At 42.4% G+C, this 15,115-nt stretch overlaps 1 pseudogene; it reads right to left on the bottom strand.

The window, feature by feature from the left end:
* Nucleotides 1–562: 562 nt before the first annotated feature.
* Nucleotides 563–1,216, bottom strand: LOC107129481 (large ribosomal subunit protein eL29 pseudogene; annotated as a pseudogene).
* Nucleotides 1,217–15,115: the final 13,899 nt, after the last annotated feature.

Below are 15,115 nucleotides of genomic sequence, written 5' to 3'. Positions count from 1 at the left end.
TTGAGGTCAGGGAGTTTGGCTGTGCCCATACAACTGAATTACTGGGTCCAACATGGCTCCCCAATGTTTTGGTGTCTTCATGGTTAGAGAACTGTGTTTCTTGGTGCCAGTTAGAGTTATTCGGTGAGGAAGAAGTGAAGAGGAATAGCTTCCTTCCATTGCTAAAGCCAGAACTTATCTGTACAACAAAGAACATAAACGTTATGACATACTGGAGAGTGGGATGATGCTACTCAACACATTAAATACCTTCTGTGCTGAGGTAGCAAGACAAGTCGGACAGACTCCAAATTCTAGAATTGCTAAGAATAGAGAGAGGAATTATCCATAAGTATGTTTTTTTTTTTTTCAATACAATGTAGTAAGTATAGGGATACAGGCATTCAAAGGGTACAATGAGATCCCAGAATTGGGGGCTCTAGCTGAGTTTTTGGGAGTGGTGAAGCAGGATAGGTTCCAAAGAGGAGGTAATTTGGGACCAGAATTTAGGAGTGGCAGTTAATAAAAGTATTTCAGACAGACAGGAAATTGAAGAAAAAAAAGGCTCTTTATGTGAGGCAGCTAGGTAAGTGTCCGTTTTGAGGAGGAGGGTTGCATAAGAGGGCAACATTACTGAAATATAACTTTAAAAAAAATCCTGCCTCAGGTTTATTTGTACAAATAGCACGGGAGGACACCAGCCCCATGCAGACAGCAACCCAGGGGGGCCACCCCAGTCCTTCTGTCCTCACGTTGGCAGACCAAGATCTCTACTCTGAAGCCTTTGTAGGGGTCTGGGCACCCATGGGAGCCTGAGCTGGAACTGAAGCTGGAGCTGCAGCCTGGGCCTTGGTTTGGTCCTTGGTCTTGGCCTTTGGCTGGCACAGCCTGAGCCCCTTGGCAATGCAGGCACGAGCATGCTTCCTAAGCTTGCGGTGGGCAATGTAGGCAAGTCGATTGAGCTTGCAGCTGACACCCTTTGGGATCTTGGGTTTAACCTCCTTGGGCTTATGAGGGCCTTGATAGCCACGGCACGTGCACTCGTGGCTTTGGCACTGTTGACCTGCATCTTCTTTAGGCCCTTCTTCTTGTGCTACTTGGCAGAGCACTTGTTCCTCAGGAATTTGGGGTCCACTCCCTTAAGAGATTTGTATCTTTGTGTTCAGGGTTTCTTGATGCTATTTCTGTGCCATTTTCGGGACTGGTTGTGTGTGGTGTGGTTCTCGGACTTGGCCATGTCTGCACTTTAAGCCACAGCTCCTGAAGCACCTAGAACCAGAAATGGAATATAACTTTAACACAAGTTGTGACAAGGGACAGAAAGGAAAAGATAAACAGTGGGTAGATCACAGACGGCTGTATATACTATGTTAAATAACTTTGTATTTATTATGCTGTAGCTATCAATGATTTTTAAGGAGAATGGACTTCATCAGATTTTTGTTTCAGATAAATTATTCTGGTAGAAATATAAAGACAGACAATATTGAGCCAGGATTGAAAGGAAGAGAGACCAGTGGGAGCTACTGACTCAATAGTGCGGGTTTGTTATATAGGTAAACTCATGCCATGGGAGTTTGTTGTACAGATTATTTCATCACCCAGGTAGTTATCTTTTCTGCTCCTCTCCCTCCTCCCACTCTCCACCCTCAGGTAAGCCCCAATGTCTGTTGTTCCCCTTTTTGTATCCATGTATTCTCATCATTTAGCTCCTACTTGTAAGTAACTGAGAACATGCAGTATTTGGTTTTCTTTTCCTGCATTAGTTTGCTAAGGATAATGATCTCCAGCTCCATCCATGTCCCTGCAAAGGGCATGAACTCATTCTTTTCTATGGCTGCATAGTATTCCCCCCAAGGTGTATATGTACCACATTTTCTTTATCCAGTCTACCATTGATGGGCATTTAGGTTGATTCCATGTCTTTGCTATTGTGAATAGTGCTGCAGTGAACACACATGTGCATATGTCTTTATGTTAGAGTAATTTCCATTCCTATGGGTATATACCCAGTAATAGGATTGCTAGATCAACTGGTATTTCTGTTCTTAGCTCTTTGAGGAATTACCACACAGCTTTCCACAATGGTTGAACTAATGTCCACTCCCATCAATAGTGTATAAGCATCCACTTTTTTCTCAGCAACCTTGCCAGCCTCTGTTATTTTTTGACTTTTTAATAATAGTCATTCTTACTGATGTAAGAGACCTATCATTAATAAGATAAGGAAATCTAATTTTAAAAAAAGACAATTTGTGACACAAGATATAGAATGATATGAGGGGTTAGAATCAAGGGGTGGTCCTTAAAACTTGGAAGAGGAACCTTATCCTCTGAGACTGGTGAAGGAAGAGTTCAGACCTCCCTATGATAGCATGTGAGGAGCAGGAAGAAGTGCATATCTGGTTGTACCCCATTTCTTATATGTTCTGAGCCCAGGGCAAAAGTATAAGTAGATATTCGCATGTCTATATCCAAATATTTAAAATTTATCAATCAAGCAAAAAATTAGTTAAATAAAATATGTCAGATAGACATGTTTAATAGAATATGCCTATCTTGACAGATATACCTTCTTTAATATTTGGGAAGCCAACTCCTCATTTAGAGTTTTGGATTCCTCAGAGTTCTATGCTAAAATACAGGGACTTGAGAGAGCCACCCCAGCCCATGACCTAATTCTCTTGTCTTCCTATTTCTGGTCCCACAGTACACCATGAGAGACCTGCAAGGACACATGTGGACACCCAAGCCTGCAAGCCCAGACTCAGGCCACATCCCTCTGGAAACAGCCACTCCTTAGCCGCCCCTTGAGCCTAGAGATGCATGCATAATGGGTTCAGCCATCCTTGGGAGAAAAGATTCTGGAAGAAGTCCATGGAGGACCTATAAACAGGCTCATGGCAATCTGTGCAAGGAATTCTGAGGTTCTGGGTACTCATCGCATAATGTAGAAAAGGAAATGTGGTTCTGGGTGGACATGTCCCCCTTAGCTTCACATACCCCTTGCCCTGTATGGAGGAGCTCAGGTATGTGGCCAGAATGATGCTCTCTAAAGATCAGGGCACAGGGCAGAAGCTCCTCTTGCCCAGGCCTAGGGGTGGTACAGTCCAGTAGCCTCCATGTTCTTGATGGAACACACACACACACACGCGCGCGTGCACACACACACACACACACACATACACACAAAGCCAAAGTTATTAGCCAACACTGAAGTTGGTCAGGAATCCATCCAGAGGAACCAATGCTACCTCTCAGGTTTTGTTCCTTTAACTCCTGGGAAACAGTATCCAAGTAGTTTGCCAGGAGAATTTGTTTTTTCTCTTGAAGTAGAAGCACTCACCAGTCAAGCAAGCATGGATTAGAATCCCTGAGGTACTACAGCTTACAGGCGTTCGCTTGGTAGATTTTTTTTCCTACTCACTGCCAATTTGAGTGGACTCATAAAGTTTGTTTTGTGCCAGAAGCATGAACTGGAAGGGGAAAAAAAAGACATCACCACAAAACTCACTTCAAAGCCAGAGAGCTCTTGAAACTGATTTCATCTCAGGAGTCCCTATCAGTGCTGAAAGCAGGTCACCTTCAGAAAGAGATCTGTCCACCATGAAGGCTGCAGAGCTTTCGTGAAGAGCAGGTCTTCTCCCCTGACATAAAGGTAAATCTAGGTGTAAATGGCATCACTGGCCAACAGAAACAGGGACCCACAGAAAGAGGAATGTCCAGAGAGCATTTTTTAAAATCTTGATATTAATTTTCTTTCAGAGGAAATAAAATATTTCAAAAAGGATAAGGATGGCATGAATTAAATAACAGAGCAATGACAAGACACAAGTTATATCATTTTAAAAAATATTTTTATGCATGTGTAAAATGTTCATAACGTTACTTTAGGGGTACTTTAACTTCTCTTCCTGTGTATTATACCTGAACAAAGATGGAATGATGTTTTTTTTAAAAATATTAGGATTCTAAAGACCTTTTCTACCATTAATTTTCTATAATGGCTGCTGAAATCTTATTATCTGCATTTTATTGCTATGAAAACTAAAATATAGAGCAGTTAAGTGACTATCCAGTGAACAAGTGGCAGAATTGGAAATAGCACCCAATATTTTATCCTACCTATTAAATCATATATCTTGCTAACCTAGAGGTGCCTCTTTCCACACTAATCTACTTTTGATTCATAGCTGTTGAAGTCCTGAATGCTGACCTATTAGAAATCTGTAACTAGTCAGCACCTAACTATATATTAGATTCTGTTAAGTAATTTTATTACAAGAATAAGGGGGATGAAACTGGAAACTTTTCAAAGAAATAAAACTATTCCTAAATCTTTGAAGACAGGTTAACTTATGACTTGTCATCCCATGCACCATGTATCAATGAAAAAAAAAAGTTATGGTTTAGAAAAGAAATGGTAAGGAAAATGTTCATGAAGTATTTAGATAAATTCATGCATAATGCATTCTTAATATATGGTCTAATATTAATTACCTTTGTTGTCTAAATCCTCCTACAGTAATTTGCTTTCTCTCGCAGCAATTATTATTGTCTACCTCATACCTAGATCTATGTATGCAGATTTTACTTTCTCCACTAAATTCTAAAGGTGGTGATTGTGTCCCATACATTTTTATGTCCTCTGCAGTGGGTAACAATGCCTCGCTCATGGTAGTAATAAGTTGTTGCTGAATGAAAACAATGAATATATTGGATTATATAACTAGGCTTTTTAGATTGATGTCCAAGACAACCAGATCTAGTCATTAGGTCTGTCTCTAGGACCACTGTCAAGGACAGAGCTCTGGGTGAGATAAATTGCAGGTCTAAACCAACAACAATTCTCATGCTCTAAATTCACAAACCAAATGAAAGATTGTACACTCCAGAAAGGCTGCTATTCAGATTTAAAAAAAATAAAACATATATCCCTCTTTTTGTGTTCACTCTGACTGCAGGGAAGGATATACATGTATTTCTTATCAGGCCAGAAAGACTGCCTAGCCAATAAATAAGTTAAAGATTTTTATTTCCACTATATGGGCAACTCTTGCATGGTGAACTTGCACTCAGAGAAAATCTGTTTATTGTGCAGTAAAAGGAAAGTCTCAAATAATTAGGAAGCATCATGTGTGCTCGAAGAAATGAAGTCAATAACAGTATTCCAATGTGTGTTGTATCTAAACTAAACTACAAAAGTAGCTTTTTACCATTGCATGCAAATGATGGCTGGAAAATAGCTTACTTTACGTAATTGCACAGCTGTGGGCAGTCTGGCTTCCAAAATTCAGGATGCATCTTGATAACATGTGTAGGACCCAGAAAAGGGTTAATTCTGAAAACAGTCACTTTCATATACTCAGACAGAGACAGAGCACCATCATCGATGTTTAATCAATCAATAGGCATTTCTTCCTATGATATGAAGTTTACATTACCCTCCATCTGGAGAGAGTGAAGGAATAAGAAGGAAATCTGTCAAAAGCAAAATTACTTCTTATTAGCTTTGCCCATGTCATTTCAGTTCAGCTTACTAAATGTTAATCTTTTCGATGACTTAAATAAAGCAATAGAAAGTGATTGTACTTTAACCCTCTTGTAGATTTCTCAAACACTTTAAATGCAACAATTTAGACTATGCTCCAGGATGAGCTCTCATATCTCTGTCTCATAACATGATCAAGTAATTGGCCAATTACTTCATAGGTTCCATTTCTTCACAGGTTCTATAAAATCCTGTGGTTCCAGATTTCTCAAATCTCTTCTTTCTGCAGCAACTCTGCTCCCCGTTTCAGTTTCTAAGTCTACAAAGCAATGTGGTAGAATGTAACGAGTATGAATTTAGCTAGCTACAAATAGACCACATTGAAAATTTCAGTTCCATGGAACTGCCTATATGAGACCCTAAGCAATATGTTAACCTCTCTAAGACTCCATTTCTGTATCTGTAAAATGGTTACACTAGAGCCTGGCTCATAAATGAAATAACATATATGAAGTGGCTGGTACATAAAGGTCACTTAATTCATGCATATAGCCTTTCCTCACCCTCAAATGGGATCACTTGTTTTTTTCTGCATTTAGAATGATGTTTTGTGAATGGTGGTGTTTGTTTCATTTCCTAGACTCTGGCTTATTAATTCACATAGTCAAAGCATAGTGTAGAAGGTGCAAATTTGTATCTTCTATTTCAGAAAAAACAAATTAGTAAAAAATTTTTGAAATGGTGAACCAGGCTGGGCACAGTGGCTCACACTTGTTGTAATTCCAGAACTTAGGTAGGCTGAAGTGGGAGGATCGCCTGAGGCCAGGAGTTTGAGATGAGCCAGAGCAACACAGAGAGACCTCTGTTACTACAAATTTTCTTTAACTAGCCATGTGGCATTTGCCTGTGTCCTAGCTATTCAGGAGGCTGTGGTGGGAGGATCACTTGAGCTCAGGGGACTGGGGCTGCAGTGAGCCATGTCTGTGTCACTGCACTCCAGCCTGGGCAACAGAGTGAAACCCTGTTTCGAAAAAAGAAAAAAAAAAAAGCCAACCAAGCAAGTGTGTTTAGTTGATGACCTAATGACCAGGGAGTAAGATTGTTTAATGCTTTGGTAAGTTATTTTAATTTTGTTATGTATTATAAGTTTGATTATTACCATTACTGGGGTGGAAGTGAGGGGGTGGTCAGGACAAGTGCATATCTTCCTGAATGGATAAATAAGACAGAGGAGGGCACGTGACCTAAATGTGTGTGCTACAGACCATGCGTACTATTCTCCATCGTATATCTCCTAAATTTTCTCAGTAAAGAAAGACATGAACAAGAAGCCCCCTCCTTAACAAGGTCTCGCTGTGCCCCTAGGATTTCCCCATTCATGCCTACAATGTTAAAGGCTTCCGAAGGAAGAGTCTTCAGACCTTCTGTACATGTAGTGACAATCATCTGCTGTGTACAGAAAACCTCCAAGAAGAAGAGAGAGAGCTGCTGCCATTGTGTTTAAATTCCTAAGATCAACACTAGGCAGTTTAAGGTAATAAATCACAATAGTTCTCATTGTAGCAATTTCTTTTTTATTCATATTTTTATTGACAAATCATAATTGTATCCATTTGTAAGGTACAATGTGATATTTTGATATATGTATACAATGTGTAAAGATTAAATCAAGTGAATTAACATATCCATTGCTTCACTTCTTCTTTGTGGTGCGATATTTGAAATTTACTCATTGCTATTTTGAAATACACAATTTCTGTCTAGTTCAGGGCCACATGGGCAGCCATTAGAAAGTGGTGTAAAATCAGTGGGTACTAATGAATAATGAATGAAGGCTCCCTCCCAAACCAGGCGATCTAATGGAAAGTTTAACATAATTTCACAATCCAAACCATTGTTCACCCACTTGTTCTGCTTCTTGCTCTCTGTATATCCTACCTTTGTGTGTGCAGGCTGCTCAGCCACTAAGAAACCTATTACCTGGAACAAGTTCAACCTGCTGCTTTCGTCTAACCTAGACTTTGCAACACAAGAAGAAATCCTTCTGTATTAACAAACTAGAATATGAATTATAAGTGTTAGGTCTTCTTTGGTCATGAGGGTTCCACAAGGTTGTCCATTGAGCATGCTTATGACATGACATCAAGCCTGTCAAAGTGGAGCAGCATGGATTTCATTTGTGATGGGACCTCCTGAAAGGTGCCAAACCAGACAGAATATAGCCAATCAATGACCATTCACCAGCACAGAGAGTACAAGAAATATCACATTTCCTTATTTTTCTGTTTTCTTTCTTTTCTTTTTTTCTTTTTCTTTTTTTTTTTTGAGACAAAGTCTCACTCTGTCACCCAGGCTGGAGTGCAGTGGCATGATCTCGACTCACTGCAACCTCTGCCTCCTGGGTTCAAGTGATTCTCCTGCCTCAGCCTCCTAAATAGCTGGGATTACAGGTGCACACCACGCCTGGAAAATTTTTGTATTTTTAGTAGAGATGGGGTTTTGCCATGTTGGCCAGGCTAGTCTCCAACTCCTGACCTCAGGTGATCCACCCACCTCGACCTCCCAAAGTGCTGGGATTACAGGCGTGAGCCACCGCACCCAGCCTCCTTATTTTTCTCTAAATCAACTTAAGTCCAATTCTAATCCCCACTCTCCTGAGAAGTAGAAAAGTCAAACTCAGTCATTACTGGAGCTCTCCAACCAAAGGTCACATAAAAGTACCCGGTCTGAAGCAGGACGAGACACTGGGGAGGCCCCACTGGTTGTGAGACATCGGGAGACACAGAAAACCACCAGGGTCTCCGTGGTCCTGGCCCTTTGGGATAGGGCCACTCATCTGCTTCTGTTCCATTTGTGGGGTTCAGAAAATCCTCAGCAAAACTGGAAGTGCCCTGCCTCTGAGGTACATCAAACAGGTGTCCCATCTGAGTCATGCTGCTCCCTTGGGTGGCTGCCACTAGAGGGGACATGCCCCCTACTGCTGATGAAACTCATCAACCTCCAACCTTCTGTCCCCTCCCTGCTCAAAGCTCTCAAAAGCATTCTGGGCTCTCCCCGCCTTCTCTGGTCAAATCTAATCTCATCTGAGCTTAGGCTTTTTCAAAAATCAGGAAGACCTTCTGCTTTTGAGGCAACAGAAGGCAAGGCCTGGATTTCGGTTAGAAATGGGAAGGATGGAAGTGACTCCAAGAAGGAAGCAAAACTGAAATCTTAGGAAATTATCCCATCCCGTCAGTGTCATAAATAAGCAGATGAGTTGCCCTTGACTTCCTGGCCTGGGAACTGGGTAGGACCAACTCTCCCAGACAGAGAAGTCTTAGGAGCTACACTCAGGATGCACCACCCCCAGGCACACTGGCTAAGTGTGAGAACCAAGAAATTATCATGGGTGTTTCAGGCAGCACCGCCGTGTGCCTTCCCACCCATCCCTCAAGGGATTCTGGGCAGAGGTTCCCATGGGCTTGGAGTAGCAGTAAATTCAATGGAATAGGAAGATGAACTGAAAGAATCACAAGACCAAAAGCATGGCAGGAATCTGCAAATACAAGACCAGCTTACCTTTGAGACTAAAATCCAGCTGGACATTTGTGGAGAGGTCACCTTATTCATGACCAAAGGGCTGACCAGATCCACGCCAGCAGGCAGTGCTGAAGAGGAAGAGGGAAACTTCCCCACAGGACAGCACTGGCACCTACAGCTGGCTTGAAAGGGCCCTGAGGACCAAGCAGATAAGAGAGGTCATGTTTAGACAGGGACTATTGAGAGCCATGACATGGACACACAGCCTTGCAATGGACACACAGCAGACAAACAGCAAGGGAATCACAGGGCACCAGAACAAGAGGACTGGCAAGGCAAACGTGCCCAAGGCTTGGAGACTCTGCCGGGGAACTGGGGCCTCCATATACAGGAATCCCACTGCTAGAGGTTCTGGAAAAAGTCCCCTCTAGACATGGACTTCAACTGTGCCCTGTCTGACTGGTATTGCTGAGACAACTTCAGTTACACTTTCAAGCACAAGCAAAAATCTCTTCATATTATAAGAGAAAAGATCATCCTTTTAAGCAATGAGGTCTCATGTTCTGGTCCCCAGGTAATTTGACTGAGATTGAACTTAGCAAATGTTTACGGAGACAGAAAACAACGATTAACAAATTCATTAATTCAATTAGGGCACAGGGTAGCTCCTCCAAAAATGTTTGTTGTTGCTGCTGCTGATGATAATTAAAATCTTGTTTATAGATAGGTTGTGGTATATAATCATTTCATAACTAAGTCCTTATGCCTTGATGAGAACTATCATTATGTGTAAATATTGACTAAGGCTGAGCGTCACACATGCCATTGAAATTCCAGTTTATAATCTCCTGTTAACAAACAGTAATGAACTAAACTGAGACCTCAGATCCAACAAAAAACCTGCTGGGATTGACGGTTAGAGGTGCAGATGTGATCCTAAATCAACATATCTTATAATCATTTTTTGTATTTTGCAGACCATCTGGGCTTAACCAATAGAAAGAAATTCTTCACGATAATTCTGAGATTTCTTCAGTATTCAGTGACTTCTAGGATTTCTAATGGTGAAGGTCTTCTCTATGACTCAGGCCCCCACAGAGCACCAGGAGGTTGGGGGCCCAAGAGCTTCTGTATTCAACGGGCCTGTGATACTCTCAGTGCAACCCACTGCAGTTTTGCTAGAAGAATGGTGGCTTTTTCATTAGGAAACCATCTTGTCCTGAGAATGACCCCCCAAAAAAATAATTTTCTAAATGTCAGCCCAAACTGTCAAGAATAAAAGTACTGAGCTGAGTTTGGTGCCAGTGGCAAGAATCTACTTTTTAAAAAAAATTATTGTCAGCAGTAAGTTAAATATTGAACGGCAGGCCAGGTGCGGTGGCTCATGTCTGTAATCCCAGCACTTTGAGAGGCCGAGGTGGGTGGATCACCTGAGGCCAGGAGTTTGAGACCAGCCTGGCCAATATGATGAAACCCCGTCTCTACTAAAAATACAAAAACAAAGTTGGCCAGGCATGGTGGTTGGCGCCTATAACTCGGGAGACTGAGGCAGCAGAATTACTTGAACCTGTGAAGTGGAGGTTGCTGTGAGCCGAGATCACACCATTGCACTCTAGCCTGGGCAACGAGAGTAAAACTCCGCCTCAGGAAAAAAAAAAAACAAAAAAAAAAACGACTGAATGGCAGTAGAAACTGGACTTTCCTAGACACTCCCTCTGCCCATCCCAACCCTCCAAATACACAGCTCCATACACACACACACCCCACACATCCATGCCACAACACACCCCACCACACCCACAAATGTCGCATGTACTTTACTTAATAATTTACCAGATGGGAATTTAAATTATGGGATACTGTCTGTAAGTAAATTAGAGTAAGTCAGTAACTTAAACATATTCACTAAAACCCAAATCCAAACTCGCATTTTGCCACAAGTTACCCTATACTACCATTTACTCCAAACCAATCAGTTGAGGTGTTTGCACCGACGGAACTACCAGAAAAGGGAAGCAACATTTCCTCTGCATAGAGCTTGGGGCAGGGAGGGACCCTCTTTCACAGGCATGAGTGAAATTAATGTGAAAGAGGCAAGAAATCTTACTGTGCATTCCTGTACATAATACATTGTCTCCTCTCATCTGGAAGCATACCGAAGGGCAGGCTACGGTAGAAGGCATTAGGATTATCAAGACAAATTCAAGAGAAACAGTGTGTTTGAATTTAGCTTTCAGCATTCAAAGCTGGGAAAGACGATAGTTTGATAGATTTTGGTAGACGGAGAGAGAGAGAGAGAGAAAGAAAATCTTCTAAATTCTTTCCTGTATCAGGAAACAAGCCTGAGGGCTCAGGTCTCAGACTTTCTTCTATAATGTAGATAAGATTCCCATTCTGCTGATGACAGGCCATTACGCTTGTTGCCCTAAAGTGGAAAGAGGATTTGCCAAAGAGGAAGACATACAGATGGAAAATTCTGAACCTTTAAGAAAAGTCTAGAGGCTGTCCCCAGAAGGAGATCATGGGAAGAGGAGATGAGAAAGGCCAAGAAAGCAAGGTCCGATATCAAGGTTCTCCCAGTCCGCTCTGGGGGGAGCAGCTTTTAAAATATCCAGTAAGGGCTGGGTGCGGTGGCTCATGCCTGTAATCCCAGCACTTTCGGAGGCTGAGGTGAGCGGATCACCTGAAGTCAGGAGTTCGAGACCAGCCCGGCCAACATGGTGAAACCCCATCTCTACTAAAAATACAAAAATTAGCTGAGCATGGCGTCATACTCCTGTAATCCCAGCTACTGAGGAGGCTGAGGCAGAAGAATCCCTTGAACCCGGGAGGCAGAGGTTGCAGTGAGCCAAGATCATGCCACTGCACCCCAGCCTGGGTGATAGAGCAAGACTCTGCCTCAAAAAAAAAAAAAAAGAAAAAGAAAAAATATCCAGCAAGGTATATGAGAACCCGCTAGTGGCACCTTCCTCGGGTATAGCAGGGTAGAGTGGCAGGCCTTCCCCATGGTCCAGGGCATAGGCACAGCCTCATCAGAGGAGTGGCCTGGTGAGTCTTCTGACATTCCTGCCCCAGTAGCGTTCATGGGGACTCATGCCTCACTGTGAGGATGCATAAAGGACCCACGCAGGCTGGGTGAGAATGAGGATGCTCTCAGGTGGGGGCTTTAAGAAAAGGGGCAAATGGCCCAAAGCCGGATGGAACCAGTATTTCTCCATGATCACCAGACCAGGAAGCAGGAAAGGCCAACCACTGTGTCTCAGAAGACAGTGAGGACATAAATGGCCTCTCTGCCAGGAGATTGCGTGCCATCTGGGGTGGGGGGTGAGAGTCAGGGGTTGGAAATGTGAAAGATCCAAAGAGGCAGAGGCACAACTACAAATCAGACTAGGTTTCTAGAATTTTACTAAAGGTGGTGTCCCCTGCCCTAACTGCCCCCCGCACCTACCCAGCAGACAGTGGCTTGTGTACAAGATGAGAACAATAAAGAGGCCAGGATTTCTTTGAGCAGAAAAGTGTAGCATGAGCAAATTTGCCTCTTGGGTTCAGCAGCTTCAGGAAGTCTCAATTAGCCACATGTGTAGACGAAAAATTCTGAGCCTTGGAGAAGATGTTACCGGCTTCAAAAAGATGAAATTTTGGCTGGGTGCAGCGGCTCATACCTGTAATCCCAGCACATTGGGAAGCCAAGGGAGGAGGATTACTTGAGGCAAGAGTTTGAGACCAGCCTAGGTAAAATAGGGAGACCCCATCTCTTTAGAAATAAAAAATAAAATTGGCTGGGCACAGTGGCCTATGCCTGTAGTCCCAGCTACTCAGGAGGCTGAGGTGGGAGGCTCTCTTGAGCCCAGGAAGTCGAGGCTACAGTGACCCATGATGGCACCACTACACTCCAACCTGGGCAACAGAGCAAAACTCTATCTCCAAAAAAAAAAACAAACAAAATTTAATCCTTTGACCATGTGATTTTGTATCATATGTTATACTATATTATGTATTATGTATTATGTATTATGTGTATGCATTATTTAGACATTTTTTGCTTTTAAATTCTTCAAGTGGATGTGCCTAGGTAGCTGGACATTTTGTCTTCTCCTCCTTCATGCCGGATCTGGGTTATCCCACACATGCACCGCCTCTTGGGCAGATCAGGGAGCTCCTCTGCTCTGTCAGAAATGAGACAGGAATGGAACAACTGGCTGTGTGGTGAGGCAGGGCCAGGGAAAGGAGAAACTCAGGGGTACAAGGGTGAGGGGAGGGAGAGAGACTCCTAGTAAGTCTTCTCATGAGGTCCGAGAGAGAAGCAGCCCCATGATGACTACAGAAACAAGGAATGAAGGTTTTCATGTCTGGCGTGTGGAGCACATGGGCCATCTGAATGCCTTCTCTAACCTTGGAGAGAGCACTTTCTATTCTCTGCACAAGGGAGATTATGAATTATGGATTGTGGATTGCAATGGGGATACTTGAGCCAGAGGTAAGAAGGTGAAGTGCATGTCCTACTGGAAACTCCGTGTGTGTGTGTGTGTGTGTGTGTGTGTGTGTGTGTGTGTGTGTGTGAGAGAGAGAGAGAGAGAGAGGGAGAGAGAGAGAGAGAGAGAGAGAGAGAGAGAACAGGAGTAAGAACAGCAAGACTGGCTAGTAAGAAATCTACTAGGAATGCATTTCTAGCATGAAAGGCATGATCCTGAGATTATACATAAACACAGAGAATCAACAGCCCAATTACATTTCTCCTGTAGTCCCAGCTATTCGGAACGCTGAGGTGGAAGGATCACTTGAGCCCAGGGAGGTGAAAGCTGCAGTGAACTGTGGTCATACTGCTGCACTCCAGCCTGAGCAACAGAGCAAGACCCTGTCTCAAAAACACAAACAAACAAACAAATGTTATTTTATTCTTTTATTGTAATTCAGAGCAATTTCGATAACTAAATAATATTTAATTAACTCAGATTTTCTTTTCTAACAGTTGACTCCAGCTTTCTTTTTGAACCAGGAAAGAAATACGTTACACATAGATATGCTCGTCAGAAACAAAAGTCATGGGTAAAGTAATGAATTTTCAAAGTTACTTTAAAACAGGCCCATTTTTGTATATATATGTGTGTGTTTTCAACCACCATGCCTTCCCAAAATTAAAATATACTGGGAAATGGGGGACTATAGGGATGGGGTGGAGTAGAGATGAACAAACCAACATTTCCAGTTCCTGAGCAGGATTCCCCAACTTGTTATTAAGACACTGGGCTACATGCAGGATTCGGACTGTTCATATCTGGACAACCTAATCCATTGTTTTATTTCACTCCTTCAGCCCAAACAAGTGTCCTCACTCTCTTCTGTCTTGCTCCTGAATCTTAATGCTTGCATGAACAAAACATTAAGAAACAAGAGAGCAATCCAGTGTAGCAAAGTGCTATCGCTGCAAATAGTCACCTTGAGGTTTGCTGGGATTTTCAGAAAGTAAGACATGTTCACGGTTACGAGTGGGCATCCGATTTACCTGCTAGAAATGTAAGTGACTCTTCACATGGTCCTTTTCTCCAAAAACACCATCTTTCTGAGAGATAAAGTGAAGTGGGGAGATGAAGAATCTAGTATTTTCAGCTACATAAATTCATTTCAGCATAAACTCACTTCAGCTGGAAAATCTTAACAATGTAAATTTACTCTCCAGAGAGAAAGAGAGAGAGAAGAAACAGCAAGTTTTTTCCCCTGGAATCTGTTGAGAATAAGGAGGGAGCATGGGTGTGGGGACGTGTATTTTGTGCTGTACCTTTGAAAAGAGAACAGAACACAATGTCCTAAGATAAATCGTCATTTTCGGAAGCCAGCATTTTCTCCCGAATTCTTAAGGAAATGTTGCCACCTTCTGGACAAAAGCTCAGTAAGCATTCACCACAACCCTGCTCTCCAGCTTATTTATAAACTCATTTACGTGAGTTAATAAATAATTTTGCTGTGGCTTTTCTATTATTCTACCTGCACAGCACTGATAGCCTCAAAAAATAAAAGTCCCTATAAAAGCACTAATCATATGCCTAACAGAACAGAAAGCCCACTTCGCCAATTAAGCAGATTCTTCAAGAGAGAAATAATCACACTGACAAAGTTTACCAGATTAAA

The sequence above is a fragment of the Macaca fascicularis genome, chromosome 4, assembly GCF_037993035.2.
Source record: "Macaca fascicularis isolate 582-1 chromosome 4, T2T-MFA8v1.1".
Taxonomy (NCBI): Eukaryota; Metazoa; Chordata; class Mammalia; order Primates; family Cercopithecidae; genus Macaca; species Macaca fascicularis.
The sequence above is the reverse complement of the archived record's forward strand: the minus strand, read 5'-3'. Positions and strand labels throughout refer to the sequence as shown.